Source organism: Heliconius melpomene, chromosome 7, assembly GCF_056956725.1.
Source record: "Heliconius melpomene rosina isolate 202511_hmr_F chromosome 7, ASM5695672v1, whole genome shotgun sequence".
Lineage (NCBI taxonomy): Eukaryota > Metazoa > Arthropoda > Insecta > Lepidoptera > Nymphalidae > Heliconius > Heliconius melpomene.
In genome coordinates this window covers 3,583,969-3,611,600 of record NC_140395.1, presented here as the reverse complement: position 1 = coordinate 3,611,600, position 27,632 = coordinate 3,583,969, and the positions used below count along the sequence as shown (strand labels likewise).

Below are 27,632 nucleotides of genomic sequence, written 5' to 3'. Positions count from 1 at the left end.
AGCTAGTACAAAGTATCAATGCGTATTGTTATATAGCAGTTTAAAATGTTTTAGATAATAAAGAGTTATAAAATTTAATAATATTGTTAACACAAATTAAATGTATTTAATATAAAACTATAATTTGTAATATATATAAATGTAAATAAAATTTATATTGAACAAATACTTTGTCAATAAAAATATATAATAATTATTTATTTATATATTTATAAAATATTATAAGTATTTATAAATAAAATAAATTAAGACAGAACCAATAAATGGCCAAATTATATTTTGTTATAAAAAATAATAATAAAATGAATTGTTTTTATTTCTCCGCTTTGATATGACAGAGCGCGGCGTTGAGTTCTGCCATTCAACAAGCTATACCTATTCAACTCTACTACTCAACACTAGATGGCGCTAGCTACATTAAATTTACTAAAGGTAATTAAATACGAGATAGCTTCTTCTGATGAAGATGTATGATTATATCTTGTGGTCTACTTATTATCATTGTTGATTGTTCTTATCTGTTATAACTTATCAATTATTCTGTGAAGCTGAACGGAAGATACACCAAAGTGTGACTGAGAAAAGAAATAAACAAACTTCCTTATAAAAGTTTATTTATATCTATAAAGGATATGTACGAGTGTGATTTTTTTATTTTACATTTATTATGAAAAGAATTGTTTTATCTATAATCGATTATTTATTTCTACTATTAATATTTTGATAAGAAAGGAGTGTTTTGACACCAGGTACTCTCTAACTACCATAACATGTGTGTAAAGCTTAAAAAAACAATGGCTAAATGGGTTCGATTCCCTTTGAGGACAACGAATAATTATCATTTCTGATAACGGAAATAAAGAGATACGTTTCGCCACTCAGTATATCTAGGTATAGGTACTGTCTCTAGGTTCAATAAAATACGTAAGTACATCGTGAAACTAAACAAAAAGTGTTCACCGAGAATTGAATCTATGTCCCACTTAGCAACATAAGCCATCAACCACAAGACTATATCTATGACTCTATCTATATATATCTAAGACTCTATCTATATATCTCTTGCAAACATTGTAAAAGTAATATAAATTACATGTAATTTCATTATGATATAATTTCCTAGGTAGGTTGTAGTTTTTCAATTAAGTTTCAATTTATATAATTTAAGATCGTTATTTATTTAGCGAGATGATTTTACTTAGCATAAGCAGGTAGATACTTGCAATCAATTACTTGTAAGGAAATGCACGTAACAGCCACTTAGAGAGATCAATTAGTGTTTAAATAACATTAAATTATTTAAAATATAAGTTATGTGATTTTTTTTGTTGGCATAGTCCATTGGTTGGCACAGGGAGTTTAGCGTTAAGCCGAATTCTGGAGGCTGCGTGTGTTGAGAAGCAGAAGTCAACGCCGCGCTTTGCCTCGCCGACACCAGAGCGAAAAAATGAAAATATTAAATATTACATTTCCACGAGCGGAAATCGAACCCACGACTTGTCGCGTTAACAGTTACACGCTTGTGCCCTTATGCCACGACTGGCCTTATGTGTTTGTAATGACAATTAAATTATAATTATCATCCCTAGGCAAAGAAAAGTAAAAAATATAGATAGATATAGGTATCTATTATCTATATATATAAAAGGACTTGTCCTCACTGACTGAGGTAAGACGCACGCACAGCCGTTACCGCTGTGCGTAGAAACGTCAAATTTGGACAGATGTTTACTTTCGTAATCTGGACATCCACTAAGAAGGGATTTTGAAAAATTTTAACCCTAAAGGGGTGAAATAAGGGTTGAACGTTTGTATGGAAAAAAATTTAAATCGGCACCGATTTTTATAAAATTTGAAATTTTGATTTTTAATAGTATTTAATTGAATACGTGTTTCATGGTTTTCTAGAATTCTTCCCCTAAGGGTGCAAATAAGGGGTTGAAAGTTTGTATGGAAAAATTCTTAAATCGCCACCGATTTATATAAAATTTGAAATTTAGACTCTTAAAAGAATTTAAATTAACACATGTTTCATGGTTTTCTAAAATTTTCCCCCTAAGGGTGCAAATAAGGGGTTGAAAGTTTGTATAGAATTTTTTTTAAATCAGCATCAATTTTTATAAAATTTTAAATTAAGACTCTTAAACGTATATAATTAAACACATGTTTCATGGTTTTCTAGAATTCACCCCCTAAGGGTGCAAATAAGGGCTTGAAAGTTTGTATGGAAAAATCTTTAAATCGCCACCGATTTTTATAAAATTTGAAATTTAGACTCTTAAAAATATTTCATTGAACACATGTTTCATGGGTTATTAGAATTCACCCTTAAATACGCAAGCGAAGCTGCGCGCGTCCGCTAGTAATCTATATTAGTCCAATTTTTATTTTTATCATATTTTTTTCATATGCTTAATTAGAAATACAGCGGCATACAGTTCCCCGACCTAATACGCAATGTCTCGATTCGGACGGAGAGAACGGAGTTTTTTAACACCTCTCTGATCTTTGAAAGTGTTTTAACACCAGGTTATTTTTGCCTACCCTGCTAGGCTATAGGTAGGTATACAAAATAATTCTTATATTTCAAATGTTAATGTTACTCTAAAAATTCGTTTAGAGAAGTGACTTGTAAAAAAGTTTAATTAAAAAACCCTCAACGCTATATACCTAGTAAGTGTTTTCAAGATCATTTTGCTTTACGAGGATTTTTTTTACATCTTAGGTGTTCTGTGCTTTGTTTGGACGTTGTTTAATTTTTTTTATAATAATCTTTGAAATGAAAGTAGTTTTACTCATTTAGAGGCCATTTCAGTTTGTTAGGTTCACACTGTTTTCCGCATATAGCAGGGCAGGCAGGGGAAACCTAGAATGAAGACACTTTGTCCTCCATGCACCGTCAAATTTTAGAGGCATTGCGTGTTGAGTGGCGGAAGTTAACGCAGCTTTTTGTCATCGTATCAGGAAAATTTTAATAGTTAATTACTCAGCTGTACCTACTTGTGCCGGCTGTGCTATGACGGTCTCAAGAAGACATTGTATGTCTTTTGTTTACAATTATACATTAAGCCTATTTTCATTTAGAAACAATATCTACATTTTATAAATTAAACATAGTAAAACAAGAACTTTATAAAAAAAATAAAAAAAAACATTTCAAGTAAACTTGTCTAACAAAACGAGGCACCGTACGGAAGAAAGGTGACTAATTAAAAAACTCCCCTCGAAAAGAAGCAAACGTTATAATTGCTCTAAAGAATTTAATGAAAAAATTTGGTATCAACTTACTATATCTTCACAGTAAGAGGGTTGACGGAGAATGGAGAAACAAAATGACAAATTACAATAAAAAATATAGCACCCACACGCGGCTTCGCCCGCTTGAACTACACAATTGTTTATTTACATTAGAGACATTAGATAAGATTCAAATGACTGAATCTTATTTTACAGAAATTTTGTCGAACAAAATACTTTATATTGATATATTTTTTTATTAATGGACCGATTGAAATAAAACAAACACAAGCAAGAAAATATTAATGAAATTGTATTAAATATACAATTGTGAAAACTGCATCTAATTCGGTTAAGTCATTTCTGAGATTAGCGTACCTACACAAACGGACAAGGAAAACTTTTGTATTACTTTGACAAATGTCTCAAATAATAGTTAAGTATTCTCATACATTTCGGTATCTTCAATTTACAATCGGTGATCAGGAAAATTATTATTTTATGTGAATATAGATATAGATAGATATCTCCAATTCACTAAAGAGCATAATCATTATGTTCTGTGTTTGCTTTTACTGCCCTTGTACAAAAACATAGCTCGGCGTTGTGTTCCGCCACACAGTACTTACACTGTCTTTAAAAAAATGGAGAAATATAAGAAACAAAACTACTTAGCATTGCATTCACCGTGAGGGTGCCCTTTTTGCGTGGCAGGGTGAGGAGCTCGGAGCAGTGCCTGGGACTTGCGACACAAATGTAGGTTTAAGGGATTCCTTTCAATTCGAAATGGTTTTATAATTATTAGGATTACCTATCTGGGAAAAATTTTGTTAGTTTTGCCACAAAAAGAAAAAAAATATTACTTATATAAGTAAATATTATCAATAATAGTAATTTATGAGTAAATAATTACACATACCTATATTTGTATGTACCTTAAATTATGTATCTTTTATTTTAATTAATTAAACAATAATGTTACTTAATAAATTACACTCCTTTGGACTCTTCCATTTAAATTTTCAACTTGTAATGTCTTAAAATTAAACGGATGGTGGAGAACGGAGTATTCTAGCACTAAGTTACTACAAAAAGAAACTAATAAAACTATATTAAAGTATCTACTTATACCTACCTACTAGGTAAATTAAAGTTACTCTAATTTTAGTCATCTTAAATAAAAACGATTGAACAAATGTATAAAATATTTTTATTTAATCAAAAACACTAATTTATTTCTTTATTAATAATTAATTTTGCCACTTGGATTTCTTCAAGTATAAATAATTATAATTAAATATAACGTTATAATAACACATTTATTTACATATTAATATTATCTATGTAAATAATATTATTATAAGGCCACCGTAGAGCAGTAGGAATAGCTTCTAGATTGTTACCGCGATGATCGTAGGTTCTATTCTAATTTTGGATAGAATTAATTATTTTTAATTTTTCATTCTGGCAAGAGCAAACCGCGGCGTTTAGTACCACCTACCATCCCTCAACATGAACGGAACGTAAAACGGAGTGTCACTTGGTTCTATTTTCCTTCCCTGTAGTAAGTATGGAGAACAAAACGTGAACTCAAAAAAATAAAGAAGTAACGTTATTAAAAATCTGTAAGTACCCATTAGGTAGATATCTACTATTCTTTTACCTAATGAGTTTTATTACTATCTGTGATATTTAATTAATTAAAATAATTGTTTTGAATCTATGCAAATTAAAAATCTAATTAGCTTCACGCTGTAACCTGCACACAGCAGTGTAGGCAGAGGGAACCTTAAGACACTCCGTTCCCCATCTCCTGCCGAATTCTGGAGACACTGCCTACATTCGCACACCAGAGCGAAGAAAAGGAAATATATATATACGTACCTAAATAAATATTTGACTTCCTCGAGTGGAGATCGAACCCGCAACCGTCGCGTTACGGTCACACCCTAGTGCCGCTGCGCTACGACGGCCTCAATTAAACGCATAGAATGTATATGTTCAATTAATATCTGTATCACAAATTTATGAGAAAATATACCTAATAGAGTAGATAGTAGAATAGGAAAACAAATTTCTAAAATAAAAAATCGAAAATTGTAAAATGTTAATCTTAAAACAGATAACCCTTTTATATCTTTAATTATAATTTATAACCGTTCAAATAAAATTCAATAAAAATAATTAAATCGACTGTTTGATTTGTGACTTTTGACTCTACCATAGAGTTATTGTTAATAAGTAGTAAAAGAAAAAAATTGTAGATATCACAAAAAAAAAACAGATAAATAAAATTTAAATATTAAAAAAAACATTTGCTAAACAAATAACATATTTACAATTACCAATAATAAAAAAAAAACTATAATCAAAATATAACTAACTAAAATTAAGATGGCACACAGTACACGCTGACAGAATATATCCATACATAAATAAATAAATAAATAAATAAATAAATAAAAATAAAAAGCACGCCTGTCAATCCACAATCATTTAAAGCGTACAAACAAACCTACAATATAATAAGTGATATAGAAATAAAAGTGTAAGGAAAAAATAGCTCCGCCTACCTTCAAACCACGCCTATGCTTGGTGGGGATTCGGTCTTATTCGCCAGTCTATACTCGCTTTCGCAGTTCACACAACGTTCGTATTAAACTAATTTTGATTAAACTATTATTAATTTATAGCTAAATAATATGTTATAATATTATTTTTGTATATATAAAAATATTAATCAATTGTTTCGTGTCAAATCTGACATTTCAAACTGTGCTTGTGAGTGGGTTCTTTTTGATGTACATGTAATTGTAAGTTTTTAATTAAAAGGTTCTTTATAATGTGTTGAGTGTTGTTTTGCTGGATTTTTGTGTGAGGTATGTAATTTTTTTTTGATTTTATATAGTATAAATGCACAGAAAACAATTATTATTTCAAGTTAGATTATTTTTTCTTAATTTTCTATACCTATAAACAACAAAATACGATTAAATAAACAAGATGCTATATGTTAAAAAAAATTTAAACAGATTTAAAATGCCATTATTGATTATAAAAAAAGTAAATGGCTGTCCAAATAGTGATAAAATTTTATCGATCGTAGATATCATAACATTTTAGTATGAAACTTTTATAACATTCATAAAATATGTTATTACGAAACTATGAAATTAATATCGAAAGGCTATTTTGCTCTACGAAAAGGTTTAAAATTATAAATCTATATTTTTATATTAATGTTACAAAGTTGAGGAGTTTGTTTAGTTAAAAGCAGTAATGTTAAGAAGTACCGGTTAAATGGAAACTCTCTTTTTGAGCTGGATGCTCTATTTACCGAGGAAAGCTGTAGGCTCTACAATATCATGTAAATATTTTCGATAAAAAATATATATAGGTATTTTCTTTTGAGTGTGGGGGCAAAGCTGCAGTTAAAACAAATTATAAACATACATAAGTATATTATTTTTTTTGGGAAAAAAATAGCTACTTAATACAAAATAAGTTTGAACTTAATTCGCTATTCCTTCAATGACTTATTAGTAAATCAAATTTGATCTTAGAAAAATCTAACAAGAGTCTCTAAAACGAGGCGGAAATTGGAAAACCTTCACTAATTCGGGAAATTTGTTTGTAGGGAATACGACAAACTCTTAAAATATTTTTTTACGGCTACGGCTTTAGTATTTTTATATAGTTAATTTTTTTATAGATTCACTCTATATTCCGCCTATAGCAGGGAAAATAAAAGAAACATTAAGTTAAGACACTGTTCACTTTTTCAAGATATTGTGTTTCAAATGGTTTTCAAAAATTTTCAAAAATTCAACTCGAGGAAATGGAAGTAATTAGTTTAGTAGGAACACGTTGGCCCTGACGGCATCTTTAGTGTAAATATGAATAAATCCATGAAAATATGTAAAATGAACAGCGCTATAGGGAAAAAGGTAGAGACCGAAAGTAGAGTAATATTAGATTTATAATAAAAATATATATATATATATATTAATAATTTTCCTATTAAACAAAGTAAAAAGAAATATACAAATAATATATTCCGTTTTTCCACTTTAATCTGAGTTAGAGAACTATAGAAGGCTGTATGATTCTTTTGACAAAACGGTTCTGTTCCTGTTTTTACAAACTATTTTAAAGATTTTCTCGTATTTTAAGTGAAATTAAATTAATATGAATTGTAATAATTATTTTTTATAAGAATTTGTATGTAAATTAATTGTTTAAATTAGTTATTGTTTAAATTAGTAATTAGTAATTCATGATTTTTTTGTATTAAATGTAAATGAAATATTGGCCAGCAAGTAGAGTTCCGCCACTCAACACGCAATATTTTGAGAATTAAGCGGAAAGTGGGGTACGGAAGTGTCTGAATGGGAATGGAATGTCTTAACACTAGGTTCCCAGGTTCCGTTTGCCTACGCTGATATGTGCCGGATATATCATGAAGCTAAAAAACGCTACGAAATAAATACACTTTAAATTGAATAATTAATTAATATAATGCTATCTTATCTTTAATAAATATTATTGTTATACTCTATCTTAATCCTTCTAGATATCGAGCAAGCTTGTAATCCTGCACAATTAAAATAATTCTAAGTAAATAAATAAATTTTGTGGTGGTCATGGCGAGCGTTGTGAATTCGATTCCCAGTCGGGGTTGGTTGATTTTTTTATTTCATCGCTCTAGTAAGATCAAAGCGCGGTGTTGAATTCCTCCACTCTATATGCAATGCCTCGGAAATTGGTCGGAAGATGGGAAACGGGGTGCCTTAACACGGTTCCCTCAGCCTACTCTGCTAAAAAGTGATATCTACCTACTGAAACCTACTCGTATCTACAAAAGGTTCTATTGGAATTTACTTTAGGATATCCAATATGTTTATCGCAACAATATCGCTTCAAAAAATATTTAAACGAAAACAAATGAGATCTTAGATTTTTCAATTTTTACTCTTTTTAAATGAACTAGTACTAGGTATAGTTTATTTTGGTAAACCCTACGTTTTGATCACTTTTCCTAAGTCCGTGCCGCTACGCAGCCTTTTTTTATAAACCGCTCTCAAGTCTGAGATCGATCTTGCGGTTTATAAATAAAGACCTATATTTGAACTTAACCTAAGTTATAACAAATATCTGATCATGTTAAATACCCTCAAAAAGACTTCCAATAGGTATAATGTCCAGCTCGATTGACGGCCGCGAACCTAGGTTTGACTCCCGTAGGGGGCGCCTTAGCCGCCGTCGACATCCTCTCAAGCAGCTACGTAGTGCTGGGCTTTCCCAGGAACAGAGTATCCTTTTATCCTCTACCTACCAGTGTAGCTGCAAAGGCCAATAGTATTAACCTCAGGTTATAAAAAAAATCTATTATAACTAACTGAACACAATGTTAAAATTATTTAAAATACGGCGTTAAGTTCCTCAACTTAACAGTCAATGGCTTCAGAAAACAACTAATATTATTCATAATAAAAGAAAAGCAAAATACGTAATTATAATTGCAAATATTGATTCAATCATAATTAATCATATATAACATAATTAATATGTTTGCGCTGTTTAATATATTAGACATATTATATTATACAAGTGTGCCATTGTGGGGAGCTATACGCCATTTCTAGTTCAAATATTTTTCTTTTATTCATTTCTTATAAATAGGTGCTATATTTAAATACTAATTTTTACTTGAGGCTTCGCCCGCGTGGTCAAATAGAAGTTGTGTATGACACATGACACGCTCTAACGTTATATAATATCTTAATAGTCTAAAACGTTGCTCGATAATTGGGTTACATTAATCAGTTTATAGTGTAGCCCGCAAATAGCAGGGTAGGCAGAGGGAACCTTAAGACATTCGGTTCCCCATTTTCCGTCGAATTCTGAAGCCGTTGCGTGTTGAGTGGCGGAACTAACGCCCAACTGCCCTCCTGCGCCACGACTGGCCTGGACTATAATTTGCAATAAAAATATTTCAATTCGAACCAGTAGTTGTTGAGATTAGCGCGTTCAATCCAACAAACACTTCAACTTTATAATTTCTATTTTATTTATTATATACCTATAGATGGATATGAATACTTCTTAGTTAAGCGTCAACGGCATACAAATGTAGTAGATTCGAATACCGCTTTAATTAAATATTATTTTTATTTGTCCGCTATCTGAAATGTGCTTACAAAAAAGTGACTTAATTATTTATATTAAGAAGAGTAAATAAAAAAAATGTTTAGAGATAAATCGCTTCGTCTATCATTTCGTGTTTACTTAATGTACTTATTAAGTAGCGGAATTTAACGCCGCGCTTAGTTGCGCTATCAAACCACAGCTACAGTAACTTATACATAGGTAGAAATTACATGGAATGAAAATTTATATAATTTATATAGATTTTATATGAAATAAATATTTATATAATATAAATACAATATTTTTATGTATAAATAATTTTAAACTCAAGCTATCAATTATTACGTCGCTTATTTAAAACAAATACAATTAATTCATTGTAAAAACATACTTATTACTCATCTAACATTTTATTTGACAACTGTACAAATGATAAAATAAAATAATTTATACCATATTGACACTTGTTTAAATATATGTACTTATTTAAAATTAATTACTCACTTTCCAATTGTTTTGCTTAATACGTTTAAAGAACTTAGTGTATGATTTCTCCGTTCTAGATGTTTTTCTATTTATTGACTCTTGTCGATACCGGGCGTGGCGCAGTGGTATAAGAGTGCTATAAACGCGACAGTTTTTGGGTTCGATTCCTATTAGATGAAATACTTAAATTTTCATTTTCTCGCTCTGGTAACGAGGCAAAGCGCGGCGTTGAGTCCCGCCATTCAATACGTAATGCCTCCAGAATTCGGCGGTTAACGGGGAACGGAGTATCTTAAGCCTAGGTCCCCAGGGTTCCTCTGCCTGGACTATTTAACGCAAAAATAATTTGTAAATTTAAAGTAAGTAGTAATTCCTGAGATTAGTGCGTTCAACCAAATAAACTCTACAGCTTTATAAGAATTGTCGAATCATTTAAAAATTTATATCAATTTTAAGCCTATTAGGTATAATTTGCAAGCCGTCACCTATAACTTTGTGTGGATTTTAAGATGTAAAATAGAAAATCTCTTTTTCCCGTTCCCGTATGAAGTTCGAGAAACCTCCTCTTAGCCCTCCTCTACACTCCCTAACTTACCTACATGCCAAATTTCAACTTCCAAGTCCTTTCCGCTAAAGTCCAGCAGTTACGTCAGTGCGGTGTCAGTCACACTCGGTAAAGGAATAGTTTTAAATTATAAGAGGGTATATCGATTTAAATATCTACAATTGTATAATTGTATGTTTTCTTTTCTAGATTAAAACAATTACACTGCTTTTTTATCCTATATATCTTTTTTTGACACTGTAGAATAGAAGGAAATAGCTAAGATAAATATAGATAAGAGTTTTTTTAGTTAAACAATATTTTTTCTAAAATTTACCTACTCTAAACCGGAACCAAACATAGGACCCCTTGGAGATAATTCAAACAAATCGATGGAAAAACCAATAATTATTCCATTTTACTGAAAATAACGTAACTAAAGCACCTTATTATGAGTTAAACGTGAAAATCGTAAAAAACAATGTAACGTAAGTGACGCGTTAAATACGTCTTAAAAATTGTAGTTAGTGTCATCGAACATTATTTAAAATAAAACATTTTCACGTTCCTTCCCGCAGAACAGGATAGATAGAACCTAGTGTCAAGACACTCTTCCCCTTAATATTTTGTAATACCTATAATGGTTTAAAAACTCATATTCGCAAAAGAAAATTGTTAAAGTTCTACCTATGTGAAATTTTCGCTTAATTTCGATAATATATACCTAGTGCTCCCTTATTTACGAGATTGCATGTTGTGTGGCGAAACTCAACGCCGCACTTTTGATAATAAATACCTATATTTATTATTATTTTCTTGATTTCACCGGGCTCAATAAATTCATAATTATTATCATATTTTAAAGTGATATTCACGCTGTAGCCTCGGCATAGTCTGACTGTACGTACATGACGATTATGGGTTCAATTCTCATCCGAGGGAGTGAATTATCTTTATTTCTCCGTTATGGTAACAAGATAAAGGGCGGCGTTGAGTTCCATCACAATGTCCGATGTGTTCCGACGCAATGTCTCTAAAATTGAGAGGCCTGTGCGGAACGAAATATTCTTACACTATTTTCCCTCTATCTACCCTGCTATATGCGGGATAGAGCGTGAAGTTAAAAAGAAAAAGTTATTCCTAGCGAGGTGCTTACTACAAAAGTTGTTAGAGCCTTATAAGGTTTTCGTGATTCACGATGAGGTGGTATAACCTAATTGGTTAGAGTGCTTGAATAGTATACAAGGGACACAGGTTCAAATCTGATCACGTTTAGATTGTTATATAAGCTTCCTAGTAGTACCTACTATCTATAAAATTTACAAAATTGTAGAGGGTTGAAGAAAATTTTGCAAATATTACCCGTAAGTGCTTAATCTGTTTAATGGCGTAACTCAACGCCATGCTTTGTCTTGTTGTCAGAGTTGATTGAGTTCATTTTCTTCAATCAGAACCAATAACTACTGCCGCTAGGCCACGACGACCTCTAATAAAAATATGTTATAAATATTATATATATCTATATATTAAATGAAATATGTAATATTTTAATTTCTTTGCGCTGGTGTCGAGGCAAAGCGTGGCGCTGAGCTTCGCAAAAGGCAAAGCCTCCAGAATTCGACGGAAATTGGGGAGTGGAGAGTTTTAACACTTGGCTCCCTCGGCCTACATGCGGGATGCAGTAAGAGGCTGAAAAAAAAAATGTACATATTTAATAAAAATGGAAGAAGAATTTTTTCCCTCTCTTTATTTACTAACATACAATTATACATAGCGTTCTAATTTAAATTATATTCAAAATTAAATTATATGTTCCTTAAAGTATAATTAATTTTAATTAATAAAAATAATTAAAATCGTTAATTATGAGGATAATTATAATGTTTGTAAGGAATGAAGGTGCCATTAAAATTACTACAGTTCTATAGTGACCAATTATTTATTATTCTATATTTAGAAAACATATTCAAACTTGAGAATAATGACTTATATTATAAAGCTGAAGTTTGTTTGGTTGAACGCGCTTATCTCAAGAACTAATGGTTTAAATTGAAAATATATTTTTGTGTTGTATAAACAGTATATTGAGTAATATATAAAGGGTATATTTTTTAAAGCTTTACACAGTATCCTATATATATCAGGGTGACCAGAGGGAACCTGGGAGCCTAGCGTTAGACACTTTGTTCCCATTAAGACACTTCCGTTACCCACTTTTCGCTGACTTTTGAAGGCACTGCCTCATTAGCTGCTGCTTCATTAGTAGGCTATGTTTTGATATAAGTAAGTTGTGACTGACTGTACCTGCGGCCAGTTGTATCTCGGGCAATTAAAATGTGTCATGTGTCATACACAACTCAGGTACTTTCGATAATTGGAAAAAAAATGGAGTGTCTTAACACTAACTTTACTCTGCCTACCCTGCTATAGGCTATATATGCGGGATGCAGTGTAAACTGTAAAGCTGATTTATTTGGCTAGTTCCAATAGTGCGTAATAGATGGCGCTAGTAGGTATATATAGATCATCGATATTTAAGTTATCATATCAAAGTTGATATAACATTACATTAAATAAGATGGTTCTCCCTTCAATCTTATTGAGGGTTTTATTGATATTAGGGGCTTAATCCGAAAGGAATAATTTATTAACAATAAAAAGTAATTTTACAAAAGAAAACAAATCTTGAAATACTTAGGTCACTTTTATTCTGGGAATCCTATTATATAACCGGTGTATATTAATTTGTCCGAAAGTTTCTTTGCTTGAATTATATAAACTGTTTTGTCTCATTTTTCCCGTTTCCGTAAGAATTTCGAGAAATTTTCACTAAGTGGAGAGCACTTAGTGAAAAATTCTCACATTCCTTAAACCTACATGACCAAAATTCAAAAATCAAAGTCCAGTAATTTCGTCTGTACGTCATCCGTCAGTCAGATGGTAAAGTTTAATATAAGTATTACATTTTTTCTTTTTTCAGCTTCACGCTGTAATCCGCATATAGCAGGGTAGGTGGAGGGAATCTGCTTTTAAGACACTCTGTTCCCATTAAGACACTTCCGTTCTCCACTTTCCATTAAATTCTGGTTCAGTGCGTGTTGAGTGGCCAAACACGATACCGTGCGTCTTGGCACCAGAGCGACGTAATGCAAAAGAAAATCAAACCCATTACCGTCGCCCTACAAGCACTTTTGTACCCCTGTGCTACAACGGCCTTTATATATTACATGTATAATATATATTACATTCAATAATTAACCCAATAAGCGAATTAAGCGTATTAATAAATAGTATTATTAGCGTTACTAATCCACTCTGCACCCGCATGCTAGTAATAAAATATGTACTTTTATATAATTCAATAATAATGAAGAAGGGTATTAACTAATAGGTTATAGTGTCGTGGTGAATTGGAACAGTAAACGATGGTTGTGGGTTCTATTCCCACTTGAATAAGTGATAATTTTTTTTTAAATTTCCACAGTTGGCAAGACTGCGAGACTTTTTTTTTTATTAACTACATGCTGTACCAGTGGTAGGAAATGAAAATTTTAAATATTTTATTCATATATGGGAATCGAACTCACATCTGTCACGCTTACAGTCTGAACCGATATTAAAAAATAAATATATTTCTTAAAAATAGCCGGTAACGAGGTAAAGCGAGGCGTTAAGTTCCGCCATTGAACACGCAAAGCCCCAAGAATTCTTCGGAAGCAAAGAGTCTTGATGGGAACAGAGTGCCTTAGCATTTGGTTCCCTCTGCCTACACTGCTATTTGTGGGATACAGTGTTAAGCTAAAAAATATGTTCTTATTAAAATTATACATAGTAGTGTAAGTCATACCTATTAGATGTATTTAAATATGGGTACCCGTAGAGTTGGAGCTGTATTTAAACAGCATGGAGTTATAGGATATCTTTTAAACAGACAAAAGAGAAACAAAGAGAGATACATCACTATATATAAGAATATATAATAAAAACAGTGACTCCACTCTACACTTTGTTAACAGTTTTTTTTAAAAGCTTAATTTTTTTCAACACCACCAAGGCCACGCAACGAACTGGCTAATACGAATCTATTGCTTATAATAAATCCATACATATGTAGCGATTCTTCACGCGTTAAACCGAAACATAATTTATACTTTAATTAAACGATAAAACACTTTTAGACATTTTATAACATTTTAACTTTTTAGCACACTGCACTGGTTCGAATTTTATATGATTTTTTCTTTTTTTTTATGTTCACGCCGTATAGCAGGGGAAGACAGTGATATGACACTCTCTCTCTGACAAGACACTTGCGTTCCGCACTTTCCGCCGAATCCAATAGCAGTTTCTTTTAAAAAAATATCGAAAATATCTATCTATCATCTAATAAACATTCTGTCTAAAAAAATATATTTATATATTTGAGTTTGAACCTATTATTTACGAGTTATACTGAATTGGCATATACTACTTAATTGACTTTGAGCAGAAGGTTGAAAAAGGCATGAAGCTGCAAAAAAAAACATAGCAGCAAACGCCCTGTATCACAATCCTAACAAACATTTTATCAGAACATGTTTTTGTAGGTGCTAAAACACAAGTCTTACCGATTTACCTACTTTAGTTGAATTTTTATATGAAATTATTTTTATTACATACTAAGGTAATAATAAATTCAATGGCTCTATAAAATATTGTTCGTATTCGTACATTGAAATAAATCTTGGATTTGTGCGAAATATTTTTTTTATGGAGCTGGTAATCGTTTAGTGGAATGGAGGTAGGGGAGAGCGGGGCCAAAAGTTCCGATTTTTTTTTAACCTCAAATATTGCTACGAATACTTGATTTTAGTATTTATACAATATAATCAAATTAAACTTACATATCTAGACTTGCAATTAAAACAGTAATTTGGGGTATTCTTTGTAAGACTTTTTTATTATGAATTTTTTTATGACTGAAGTCGGAAAGTAACAACTTACCCCGACTTGGGGCAAGTTGTTAACAGACCGGGGTAAATTGTTACCATATTTTTAAAGCTATTATTTGCAAAATAAAAAACAATAAATAATCGAAAAAAGCCTGTTTATTTAAGAAATAATCAACAGTATCGTAATAATTACCAGGCGCAAAAACAAATCTTTTTTAACCGACTTCTGTAAGAAAAGAAGATTATCAATTCGACTGTTTCTTTTTTTTATGTATGTTACTTCATAACTTTTGATTAGGTGAACCGATTTTGATGATTTTTTTTTTATTTGAAAGGTAGTGCTTCCCGTGTGGGAACCAATTTTTTTTTGGTCTATTTTTGACAATTTTGTCTATGAGAAAATCACATAAGTATTAAATTTGTATTGGTACGTGTGCGACAAAATGACGAATAACTCAATATCACGCCAACCGATTCTAATGATTCTTTTCTTATTTGAAAGAATACACTTCAAGGATAGTTTGATAAAAGTTTAGTTAGGTTCTGATTATAAAATCCGGTCAAAATTGAGAAAATTTTTTTTTTATTTTGGTAAATATTGCTTATACTGGAATAGTTACAAGGGAAAACTTTGTTAAAATTATTGTCAGAAGTAAGATTCCCCATCGTTGCATTTCTTTTCAACCAACCTTAAAAAAAGAAGTTTTCATTTTCAACCGACTTCAAAAAAAGAGAGGTTCCCAATTCGCCCGAATATTTTTTATGTATTTTCTTGTTAATATACCCAAATGTTAGTTTCCACAAAAATAATACCTAATTGAGTCAAGTTTTACATATCACAACAGATGCCACTCGTTAACAACCACTACCACCACAACCAATACTCGTTTAAGAAGTATCCTTTTAAGGTTACTTATCACTTAAAATCGTGAAAGAATTAATTTTGAACAAAAAAAAACCGAGCCGAAAAACAACGGAAGTAAAAAGTAAAAGATAATTTTACATAAAATAAAACTTATTTTGATTTTGTTAAACCAAAATAATAAACAAAAAATTTATACCTTTAGGTTTTTGCACTTAATATGTATATGTAATTCTTTGGTAACAGTTTTTATCTTATTCCTGCAATCTTTGAGAACTACATCCGCTGCTTTTTGCATCAACTCATATGGCACATAACCTCGAGTTGATTTCCGAGCATAAGTCCGCATGTTACTAAATTGCAATATTTTTTAGTATGAAAAATTACAACATTTACATCCCATTATTGGTACAAATGAATTGGCGAAAGTTTTTCGTCACAACAATATGTCACAACATGCCCCAAACAAAGGGAACATCTAGCCCCAAAAACACGTGTTGAAAAAAAATTAAATACAAATAAGATATAGAAAACATAAATAATTTACAAATAGTGTTCCGAAATAGTAGGTAATATAATGTAAAAAAAACACTAACATACTCGAGGCTAATCGTTAAAATTTGTGAGATAGACCAAAAATATGAAATGCAAAAATATTTACAAACGTGCACCAACGACACCCGTGTGCTATTCCATTGGTTTCGGATGCCACTGGATTGTTCAATATGCTGGCCATGGGTGCGCTATCACATTGCATTTCACTATATGTTTACTAAATATTCCTATCACTTTTCTCCGCGAAATTATTTCCATCGGAACATTTTACCTCGGTAACTTTTAGCCCCGCTCTCCCCTAATTGATTCTATTTTTCTATAGGTGTGTATGAAAGCGATAGGGGCTGTGGGTTCGATTCCTACTCGAGGAAATAAAATATTTAATATTTTAATTTCGTCTCTCAGGTAATGAGACAAAGTAGGTACGGCGATGAGTTTCGCCACGGCGTTGACTCACTCATTGCGTCAAGAGTTCGTCGGAAAGTGGGGAACGGAAGTGGCCTAACACTAGGTTCCTAGGTTCCCTCTGCCTACCCTGCTGTGTGCGGGATACAGCGTAAAGCTGAAGCTGAAGCTGATTAACACTATAAACTCAGTATTTATGGTGTAATGATATCTTCTCATTACAACGCAAAGTAATTTTGATAGAAGAGGAACTTTCGTCGCGCATTTTCTTGTTACCGAGTGAGGAAATTAAAATAACTAAGTCTTTTAAGTGGGAATCTAATTTCATTTCGATATGATGTGAAGACGATATCAAAATTAGATACGGTCATATATGGACTAGACTAGCAAGGGATAGAGATGGTTGGAAAAAATTGGGGGAGGCCATTCTCGAAGCAGTTGACAACGAAGAAATCTTTCGAAAATAGTATCTAACAGAGTTCTATCACTATTCATATATTAAAATCATATTATTACAACTGTATTTTAAAACCCTAAGATACTGAATAAAAGCATATTATTATATAATTAGATTTGAACCGGGAAATCGAACCCACTACCTCCAATTCCGTATCCGTAAACACAAACACAATCAACCGTAAAACTGTTAAAGTAAAAAATATAAAAAACAACCATGAATTTACTTTATATAAACAGTTTATGAATCAATAAAAGTCAACGTGTGTTATTGTTCGCTTATCAGAGCGGAGTAAACGCGTTGTAAATTATATTATACCTAGCTAGCTTTTACTTACGGCTTTGCCACCGTGGCCAAATGGGAATAAGTCATAGTTGGATATGACACATGACACATGACACATGACATTCTAAGCTCTCTCATAATAAATGTATGAACACAAAACTTTGTAATTATAAGCAGCTTAGGTGACAATTCGATATTCGGTATCAACGAGCTGGTCTGATGATGGAACCAGGACATTCTAAAGCACTTGTAGCACTTAGTATGTGTACGTAGGGGTGTGACTGTAACGCGACGGTTGTGGGTTCGATCCCCACTCGAGGAAGTGTTCATTTACATTTATATTTCCATTTCTTCGCTCTGGTGACGAGGCAACGCGTGGCGTTAAGTTCTGCCAATCAACACGCAATGCCTCCAGAAATCGGCAGAAAGTGGGAAACGGAGTGTCTAAGCACTAGGTTCCCTCTATCTACCCTGCTGTGTGCGGAATACAGCGTGAAGCTAATTTACTTTTTATTTTATTTGTGTAGAAAAGTGTTTTTTAGTATTTTATATCTATAGGTATATGTATGTATATACTATTATTAATTTATTACTATTTATAAGAGGCCGTCGTAGAGTACAAGCGTGTGACTATAAGCACGAGTGATGTCTGTGAATCTGGTGATTTCCATTTTCTTCGCTCTGGTGTTGAGGCAAAGCGCGGTGTTGAGTTCTGCCACTCAACACTTAATGCCTCCAAAAATTCAGCGAAACTTGGGAAACGGAGTGTCTTAACACAATTTACTCTCTGACAACCCTGCTATAGGTGAGATACAGCGTGAAGCTAAAAATAACACTATTATTTAATTTACACATTTCCCGTCTCTACCATAATTTATATGAATGAAAGGGACGCAAATAGCAATATTTAAAGTAGCTAATAAGTACCGTGTATCATTTAACAGTACTATTTGAACTCAATTATCACATGATATGCAATTTCAAACAATTTTGAAATCAAAACTAATAATCATTCATTATAGTCATTTGGTGAAGTGTAGTACGGGAGGCGAAGCGAAGCGATGGTGAAATATGTATTACTAAAAATATATTTAGTAGTATATTAAAATTTGATCGTAACAGTTTTCTGGGACACACTACGCCACGTTGGCCCCCAAAAATATATTTATTTTTCTTTACATTATGTATCTCCCGATTATACCAGGTTCTGCAAAAACTACCTAATCCTTAGAAAGTCGTCGTTGTCAAGGACGTAGGAATAGGGCGGACTGAGTGGGGTATGCCCACCCCGCAATTGTGCCCACTCCAGAAGTGTAAATAGCAAAATATTCGCTCTAAAAATAAAAAAAAAAACACACACCAATAGATTTGTTCAAAGGTAAAGTCCAGGCCTCCTAGGCTCTTTCGGTGGGTTGAATTTAAAGAGAGGGGAAATTAAAAATTTTATAATCATTTTTCTTTAGAGATCATCATGACACACAAAGTATATGACTGTAAACTACGAACAACGGTAACGGATTCAATTCCCACTCAGGGATACGAGTTATTTTCATTTATTCGCTCTTATACTATGACAATGCGACGTCTTACTAACTCCACTCAACATGCCACACATCCAATTCCGTGTGAACGGAGTGTCTCAACACTAGGTTCTACCTATCCAGTGAAGCTAAAAAACTGTAAACAGCAATAAAAAAATACAACAATCGCTTAGCGTTGACTGTTTTGTAGTCAAAGTTATACCTTTTTAGGCTTATCACAACATGTAATTAGGTTTCGAAGGTAAATGCTATACTAATAGTAGAGTTATTATGTGTTATTGCATATACTTATACTAATTATATCGTTCCATAATATAAACGGTCTTGTTAACTATGGGATAACTAGTGTTGGACTGTTGCTATGCCTCAATGGATGATAAAAAAAGTAAAATGTTTTTGACTATAAATATAAAAATAAGAAAATAAATATCACTCTATTCTTCATATAAAGGTACCTTCACGCATAGTAGAGTAGAGAGAGAGAGAGAACTTTTTGCTAAGACACTTCGTTCCACTTTTGCCAAGTTTCGAGACATTGCTTAATGAATGGCGGAGCGCAACTCCATACTTTGACTACTAGAAAATAAAAAATAAAAATAGTTAAAATTACAATCATTTTCGTAAAATATGGGAATCGAATCCAGAACAAGTTAAAAGTCAGACGTAAAACTGCGCCACGACGGCAAGTTTCCTTCTTCTTATTTTTATATTAATTAATTTCTGCTGTATTCTACCCTTGAGTGAAAATTCGAAGCTACAATTATTATTATAAGATGTCATATACTAACACTTTTATGTGCGCAGTTGTTTTTTTTTTTAATTTAATAAAGCGAAATAGTCAATTAAAAAATGGTTTTCGTTAAGCTATATGCAATATTTCTTAAAAAAACGTAATTTCATCGCAAAAAGTAACCTGGTTCGAATCTTACGTTATATTGTTTAATTGATAGAAAAAAATCGCTTAAAAAGTCGTCATAGCGTGTGTGAGTTGGTTCATTGCTATTTTTACAATATACCAGCGGGTCCCAAACTGTAGGTCGCGGCCAACTATGTAGGTATATTGAATCAGCCCTAAAAGAAAGTAGATACTTAATTTTTTTATTTTTTTTATTTATATTTCGTATTATTAATTTATATATATGTTAAACCGCTTCACACTGTATCCCACATCTAGAAGGGGAGGCCAAATGAATTAAGTGTAAAAACTTGAGACAATGTTCCTCACGCATCTCCTCGTCCTCCTTGTCCTGTCTACCAGAGTGGGAAAATGAACAATGATTTAAAATATAATCAACCCCGCGAGTGGAAATCAAACCCATAACAATCTTCTTCGCAAGCTCTCACCAGTCAAACGGTGTACCACGACGCCACGATGTATATGTAAAAATTTTTTCCAAATTAAAAAATATACATTCAATAGAGCAGATTCGTAATCAATATTATCAAAAAATCTAATTATAACCAAGCCAGAAAAAACGCTACCATTTCTGCATACCTATTTTATTGTCATCAGCCTGGACATACTTCCAGTGTCATCGATAATGTGCTCTCGAAGGTCAGTCGCGGGGAGATCCCCATGCCACCAGCACTTACCACACACTTTTTATGTTAGTATAACATACAAAGAAGAAGGTAAATCTGTCAACTTTGGGAACCACTGCAATTTTCTATTGACCCAGCTCGTCCAAGTGTGAAAATTTCGATTGAAAACATGATATTTTAATTACAAATAATTACAGTATACGCTTAAAGTGAACAAAAACTAAACGTATGTTAACATTAGGCACGATTTTTAATCGGTTCAATTATTTTATTGCCATAATCGAATAATTATTGTGATAATCGCTTAATATCGGTTATTTTGGGTGAGATTTTTTTATGGTATTATTTTTTATTTCTTATTATAAATGCAATGTTAGTGTAGTGTGTCTAACTCTGTGATAACAGTGGATTCTATTTCCGATTGATGGATTTTTAGGGTTCCATACCCCAAGGGTAACACGTATTATTGAGACTTCGCTATCCGTCTGTCACCAAGCTGTAGCTGTGGCTGTTTTATTGTTAGAAAACCGTTATATACCTATATATTTCAATCGTTTTTTTTTCTCTCTTATGGATTTTGTAAAATTTCTTTCTTTAGAGCTCATTTTTGCTGTTACAATAACCTTTTTCCAAAATTTCAATATTTTTCAAAAAGGTATTTAATTTGCAAAATATTTTTTTTTTTTTCAATAATTGTAAGTCAAGCCAGAATGGGAAAAGAGTATCTTAACACTAGTTTCCCTGCTGTGTACGGAATATAACTTGAGGTTAGAAACAAAAATTGGCGTGAAGGCTTTCTAAATAAATGGACTATCCAACAAAAACCAAATTGATTGATTATTTATAACAAACTAACCAGTAGTTCTTGAGATCAGCACGTTCAATTAAAATAAACTCTTTTACCCTATAGGTAATGCTAGTATAGAATTATAGATGTATATTTTATTTTATTATTTTATACATAAGCGGGGTGAATCGAGATAATGTGATGATAAGGAAACAGTATTTTTTACGTACAATTAAGTCCATCCTAATATAGAAATATTAATGATGTAAATTGTATGTCATATATGGGTATACCTATTGTACGAGATGGTTGTGTAAACATAGTGATAAAAACACTTTTTTGCTATTAAATAATAAATAACTATATTGATATATATGCATGGATATAAATATATATTTTTTTATATTTTTAATGGTATTTTACTTGGAAAGGGAAATATTTAGTATTAAAAAACGTATAAAAATTTTAACGTAGCGAGATAAGGGATAACGTTACATTTATTTTTTTATGCTTTTTTTTAGTAAGTATTTATACATATATATTACCTAGTAAACCAAGCACTCTCTGCGTACCAGGACTCGAAGTTGTGCCTCTCGGACGGTTTCCAAGAGGCGCGGGTTCGATTTTTTTATACGTTTCCTAAAAATAGTGAACTATTGATAAAATTTTTCAAGGATAAAAAATTGATATTGAGTATTTTTTTCGTAGCGACGTTTGTTTGACACTTTGAGAACTTTAGAAATTTTATTTTCTCTTTATTATGTTAGTTATTTTTAGAATGTTTTTTTTTTTAATGTATAGTGAGAGTACTCATTCTGTATTTTAGTTGCAGATACTAAAAACATTTAATAAAAAGATATTTTTTGCAAGTACCTACTTACTATATATTTCTACTAGAAACTACTTACTATATTTAAAAAAAAAACTTAAATACATCGAAAACTGTAATAATGTAATAGGATATTAAAAAAAGCTGCTACTAAAATTTTAAAATTTACTCGTCTAGACGTCTATTAATTAATAGTAGAATGCAATGCATAAATTGACCAAAAAAAAAAAAGTATACAAAACATATTTTCATTTAGGTACACAATGCTAAAAGTGTGAAATTTATAATGAAAAGTCACCATATTTTTGTTTTAATGAAACATTTTATATACAAACAGTAATAAATAATTCAATTTAAATTAAAATTGAAACTATAAAATATTTTTCGTTTATCTTTCACGATCTAACTGCAGCATGTTATGGTTCATTCACGCCATGTCACTTAAACAATTTAAAAATAACTTTCTTTGTATAATAATAGGGTATATTTTTAAAATAGAATAATTTTTCGTCAAAAAAGTGCTGGAAATTGTTAATTTTTTGCATGATTAAGAAAAATTTCACTATTTAATAAAAGTTTTTAAGAAGTTTATGTGCTTTCTTTAAATAACTGTGTATGTCACATATGACATGACACATTCTCAGTGACCAAAGTACCTGACAGCAAGTACAGTGGGTTATTTGGGTGTTTTTTATACCAATACTATTAGAAACAAGTGAACAGAGCGAGGATTTTAAAGCAAAATGAGCAATTTATAAAATACTTTATATTGATATAAGTACATTTTTTAAGAACTCGTCACTGAATAACAGTAGAAATATATTTTTATATATAAAATATAAAAAAAATTGCGATATAAATTTATAATATTATTTATTTATATTTTATACAATAAACTAAATAAGGAAAAATGATAAATATATATTAATATGTAGTAGTATTTTAAATTTTATGTGTTTTTTACCTTATTCTGCTGTGCGAGGTGTCGACAGTGACAGTCGTAACATTTTATTATTATTTGTTATTTATAAGTAAACTAGTATTTTTATCTGTCTTCATCTGGATATTTTTGCTTATATAAGCTTCTTTGTTTTGAGACCGTCATGGCTCAGTGGAACAGCGCATAACTGTCAACGCGATGGTTGTAGCTTCAACCCCCACTTGGGGGAACACCCCGTGTGACACATTAGCAGGTGTTGAGTGGCGGAACTTGTATTTAGAATAGGCTAATAATTTAGTAAGATAATTTATTTAGATTTCCAAACATATACGTTAAATTTCTTAAATATTTGTACGTTTGTCCGTAAATTTCACTAAAACTAAAAGTAGTGTCTAGATCTCTTTTGATTTGAATGTAGGTACCTACTAGGTATATTTTAGTTTAGGTAACATTTCAAATTACATCAAAAATTTGTTCAGTAGTTTCCAAGATATTCGCATTTTTGATACAATCCACAGATATTTGAAGTCGGCTTAATATTTTAAAACAATTCTTATTCTTATTAAAACATTATTATTCTACCCTCTTTAAAAATTCTAATGAACAGACAGACAAAAACATGCAACACACATATATCTAATCTAATAGGATACACAAATATAATAAATTTTTACGATCGTTTGTCTTCTATTGATGATTGACACCTCACTTCACACTTTAGTAATACATTCCTGGCGTTGGAACAAGGTAATCGTACCATATACGCACTTGCAAGTAATAATTAATATTCATTCCGTTATAGTGTAATTACCGTGATTCATTGATGGTAGTAGATTCGAGCTTCAATTGCGGGATGCTTTTTTTTTTTTTACTTATTCTTTATAACCGCGATAGGCTGTGGGTTCGATTCCCACTCGGGGAAATGAAATACACATTTAATATTTTAATTTCTTCGTTCTGGTGACGAGACTCGGTAGATTTGAAGGAAAGTGGGGAACGGAATTGTCTTAATGATAACGATGTTTATTAACACTAGGTTCCCAGGTTCCCTCTCCCTACCCTGCTATGTACGGAATACAGCATGAAGCTTTTTTTTTTATACTATTTTGTGGGAAAGACAGAGAATAGCTTTGAGAACGCTAAAACATTTTGTTTTTTGTTCACATTTGGGATTTTGTGTACTAGGTTTTGCCTGTTACAACTAAAGTCTTAATAAAAGGGAAATAAATAAGATTTTTTTGTAACTCTGACCTCAGTAGGTACAACGGGTTATATTCACTATTTAGTAAATACATTAAGGGGTCGGTTAGCATACCTCGACAATTCGTCTATCCATAACAAAAATATTTTTTCAAAACCTCGAACTCGGACCAATAGTTGCTGAGATTAACCCCTGCTTCCTCCTGTTGAAATCTCTTTACCATTAGAATAATTTGCTATTGTTGTTAATTTGATTAATAAAATTTATGGTTAATTTTCCTTTTTCTTTAACTTTATTAAGTTTTTTTATTCAAGGAAGTAATAAAAAAACCTATGAAACATAGATATGTACGTATATCACACCAGAACTATGAAACCTTTTAAGTTATGTAGATTCTTATCTCCTGGGATAATGTTGATTATGAACCTTATAATATGTTAGAGCATTACATATATGAGTTTATCTTAATCTAGCCTTGTTTATATTATATAATAATATGTATAGAAGTCTAGGTATTAGAAACTAGTCTTCACCTGCAACTTTGCTTGCGTCTACTTTAAAAATATATATGAAAATCCCACTTTTTTCCTATTTAATCCTGTCTTAGTGCTACGTATTTCGACACCATAAGAGGAATCAAAATTAATAGGGTACTTCCGGTTCAACTAGAATTATGAAATATGGTAACTAGCATCTACAGGTTGTACCTACTAGTTCAGGAAAAAATCCGAAAACTGTATATTTGTGGTTAAATCCTAAAAAATAGCCTTAAAAGGGGGACAAAATTTGGTTTTGAAGCCGCTATGTCAAGTGAGAAATCAGAAAGGGCTTGGTGTGCGTATTTCAGTATATATATATATATATATATATATATATATATATATATATATATATATATATATATATATATATATATATATATATTTATGACGCACTAATCGTCGTTGAGTCGCGATATTCAACGCCGCGGTTTTATTACTAGAGCAGCGAAGCCAAAATAACTTATTCCTTCTTCCTCGGAGCCTCAATTATATAAATATAACACCTATACATAAAAGATATAAAATAAAAGTAATTTCATGATGAATTAATAAACCAATTCGCGTACAAACCATTGATTTATATTATTAATAGCACAATTACAGATGCTCGGAAACAAAATCAAAAATCGCTATATAGGTGCATAAATCTGCGAACACTTGAAAATTACTGTATTGAAAAACGAATGATTCTCAATTTCAAATTGAACTTTAAAACTATATAAATAGAGCCCAAAATTACACTTGGAATGACTTAAAATTGACTTTCGGAGACTTGTTTGGATATTTTTTGAATAAAGATCTTATGTTGTACAATAAAAGGCTCAATTTTCATGGTTTTGTGCTTGAAACAGTCAAATTTACTTTTGCGATAATAAATATCTGTATTTTTAAGGAAATAAAGTAGATTTTCGCTTGTTCGAAGTGAGAATTTAATTTTGTATATAAATTGATTTTGTACCGGCGCGTGCGCAACGTGTGTGGTCCACGGTGGAAGTATGCTCGACTTGGCTAATGATTTCTTAGTATAATGAATCGATATTTTTCACCCATTGTCGAGTTTTGGTGGGAAAATTGTGGATATGTGCCAAAAAAATGGAGTAAAAAATAAAATTGAATAGCTTTTAGTATTCTGAAAAAGGTTTAGGTTTATATTCGATTTGTTAAAATGTAATATGAAAAATTTATAAATTTAGAAAACCTTTGATAAATGATCATCATTAAAATAATTTAAAGTTATATTTATGATTAATATTAATATAGTAAAGATAGAAAAATATTTCTTAAAAATGTATAAAAAATTAAAAGAAACAAGACTTGAACTCGAGTCTTCGTTAAAGTGACTGTTTCGCTTAATGGTTTCTATACCAACCTTGCTATGTGCCATATACAGCGTGTAACTGAAAAAGAAACTAAATAAGAACTGTCAAAGAATACAATAAGTTTTTTAACAGTACTTGTTTCCTTAAATAACAAAACCTTTTTTTTAAAATAACAACTAACCCGACAACATATCAAGTTTAAATGCAAATGAAGTGCCAAACTAAAAAAAAACTATTACCCTCAACCGGACACCTGCGGTCGCGAGCGTATCCACCAATTATTGGCAAGTAGAGCATACGTCATACGAGTATGTATGGACATTATAACTCGTTTTGTAAGCAACCGCAGTTACCACAACCATAGTGGTTAACTTGTTAGGTTTTCATAAACAATATCACGGTACAACCATTCGCATTTATTTTATCGTTTCCGATTGAATTCAATTTAAACATTTAGAGGCTGGTTGTCTGACTAAACCATGGATGTATGTTCGATATCCATTTACGAGCGGGACAGTCAGAGAGAACGGGGCACCAAACACTACGGTCTCTACATACCTCTTTCGTCTCGTCCACTGTCATCAACCTCTTCATACATGCCCTTAGAGACCCCTCTAATGAGGACCCCCTCATGCTTTTTTCGTGACTTTCCTCCAGTATCTTTGATTCTGTGTTTTCGAAGGTCTGAGGTCTCCCCCTACCCCCCTTACCGCTCACTTTTCCTTTATAAATCTTATTTGCCATTCTTTCATCACTCATTTGTTCGACGTGCCCAAACCAGCTGAGCACGTTCTTCTTCATTCTCACCGTGACATCCTCGCTAGTACCTGCCATTCTGTGTATCTCTTCATTGCGGATTCGATCAGCTAAGCTGACTCACATCTCCAAAGCATTCATCCTTCTTTCATTCTTCTTTTTTTATACTGTATATAATAAATGTAAATAAATTTGACTTCGTTTAGCTATCTCAGCAATTTGGATATTGATAATATTTTTATTTAGTAAGCACTGCCATAGTG

At 31.5% G+C, this 27,632-nt stretch overlaps 1 protein-coding gene across 1 annotated transcript in view; it reads left to right on the top strand.

Moving 5' to 3' along the window:
- The first annotated feature begins 5,869 nt into the window (after positions 1-5,869).
- LOC146537366 (homeobox protein invected-like) overlaps positions 5,870-27,632 on the top strand; it is a 54,104-nt gene continuing 32,341 nt past the window's right edge. The window contains exon 1 of the mRNA XM_085188117.1: positions 5,870-6,116. The gene's annotated coding sequence lies outside the window, so the exon portion shown is untranslated. The remainder of the gene's footprint in view (positions 6,117-27,632) is intronic.